Source organism: Phalaenopsis equestris, unplaced genomic scaffold (assembly GCF_001263595.1).
Source record: "Phalaenopsis equestris unplaced genomic scaffold, ASM126359v1 Scaffold000434, whole genome shotgun sequence".
NCBI classification, from domain to species: domain Eukaryota; kingdom Viridiplantae; phylum Streptophyta; class Magnoliopsida; order Asparagales; family Orchidaceae; genus Phalaenopsis; species Phalaenopsis equestris.
Window position 1 is genome coordinate 1 of NW_018164875.1, and position 2,356 is coordinate 2,356.

Below are 2,356 nucleotides of genomic sequence, written 5' to 3' on the forward strand. Positions count from 1 at the left end.
ATGTGAATTCAAGATAGATTTCAGTATGCTGTATATGTGATGAGGATCAAATCACTTTCCATTTATTCTTTATAAGATGTGATTATTGTGTAATAAATATAAAATTTCTTAATTGTGAGGTTAAGGGCTAAAATATTTTGGGATGATTCAATTAGGATAAGTGATCAAGTTGATTGTTGACTTTGGGCCTAATAGGTTCAAGTTTGAAACCACAATTGTAATCATTTTCTCATTCTTAGGATTTGCACATTAAATCTTCACTTGTGAGATCAAAGGGATACCACTCAATCATGGGATTGGTGGTTCGACAAATAGTTATCTTTAGAGTCCAAAATTTTTCAACTAATCAAGATTTGAATTTAAAACGACATTGAATAAAATTTGATTTAATTTTAGATGGTTTTAAATTTAGAACTTTGTTAAAATTTTATTTCCTAAACTAAGCAATGTGAATATGAGTAGGAATGAAATCTACTCATTCCTCTATATATTTGATAGAAAGCAATATATATATATATAATGTGAATATGAGTAGGAATGAAATCTACTCATTCCTCTATATATTTGATAGAAAGCAATATATATATATATAATGTGAATATGAGTAGGAATGAAATCTACTCATTCCTCTATATATTTGATAGAAAGCAATATATATATATATAATGTGAATATGAGTAGGAATGAAATCTACTCATTCCTCTATATATTTGATAGAAAGCAATATATATATATATAATGTGAATATGAGTAGGAATGAAATCTACTCATTCCTCTATATATTTGATAGAAAGCAATATATATATATATAATGTGAATATGAGTAGGAATGAAATCTACTCATTCCTCTAATCCAAAAAACCACCCGGGCGCTGAAAAAGTGTGGGTCATCCCAATCTGGTCTTGCCTCTGACTCTAGTTCTCGGTAGGGATCCATGTAGCAGATTGGTAAGGTGTTGACCATTACCTGTAGTAACCAAAGTATCATCCACAAGACTTTTGAGCTCTAGTAGATCTCCATTCTTCTTCTTCCTGGAAGTGTAAATCTGCCATTCTTCTGAAGAATCAGCCTGATGGGGTAGAGTTGAAGCAGAATGAATACCAACAACAGTACCCACAATAGGTTCTAGAATATGTGAAGTAGGAGTTGCCTCTACACCGGATACTTCTTGAAGAAGTAGAGCTGCGAGGCTCTCTTGATTATCATTCACTATCATTTATAGGTAATAGTCCAACAATATTGTTTTCTATGGAGTTTGTAGGTGCCAACACTGCATCACTCGTAGTAACAGTAACAACAATGTCATGGGGGTTCTTCAGGGGCAACAAACACCTCATGTCTGGTAGTATCCGCCGCAACTGGTCTCCCCCGGTGAAACTAAAATGTCCAGAGCAGTGGGGTTAGACTATCCTTATTTGCTTGAACCTTAGATTTCAAATTAGGATGAAGCTTGTGACATTTAGCAAGGATATGACCAAATATCTTACAATGGGTACAATATGGAGATTTGTGTTCCCTGACGATTTGTTGCCGATAACTAATTTGTTGCCGATAACTATCATGGGTTGTGCCCAGCCAGACTTCAATAACATCAGGTAAATTAATATCCCTTTCCACAAGTATTCTGGCCACCGAGGGTCTGGTTAGGTTAACAGTAGGCAGTTCTAGTTTCAAAGGATCCTCAAGGATGATCCCAACAGAGTAGAGAACCTGTTAGTGAAAAAATACAACTTGAAACCAGGTAAACAAAACCATACCGGTACAGTGAGGGTTTCATGATTTGGGTCAAAATTAGGAGACCAATTGAGTAACTTCATTGATTTGCCTTGGATATTAAGATATTTTTTGGAGAAAATTACGGTGTAGTCTTCAACCGTTGTTATTGGATCAACAAATGTCTCCCATCCATGAGTCTCACTTTTCACTTGCTTACTAGCTTGAGATCATTAACTCTCTTTCTGATAACATCAATGGGAGGGACTGAAATTTTTCAATAAGAGCAAACTTAAATTTTTTCGTCAGGGTAGAAATTTCTGATTCAGAGAAAAAGATTGTTTCTTTTCCACATTTCATACTTCCATTCTTAATAAAAGGACAATCATCTATACCCTCACTAATTTTCTTATAACTTGAGGGGAATAGCACCGCAGACTCTACTTGAGGGTTACCCACCACATGAGTAAAGGAGACTTTGTCCGGCTCAACCAAAGAAGAAGAAAACGCCATTAGAGGCTGTCGGCATTAAAACTGCTGCGAGTTTGCTAAAAGGCAGCGGTGCTGTCGGGCGTAGAAGCAGGAGCAGTGTCGAAACAGAAGAAAGCCAAACAGTCGGGCGCAGACGAAGAAGCTGCGAGC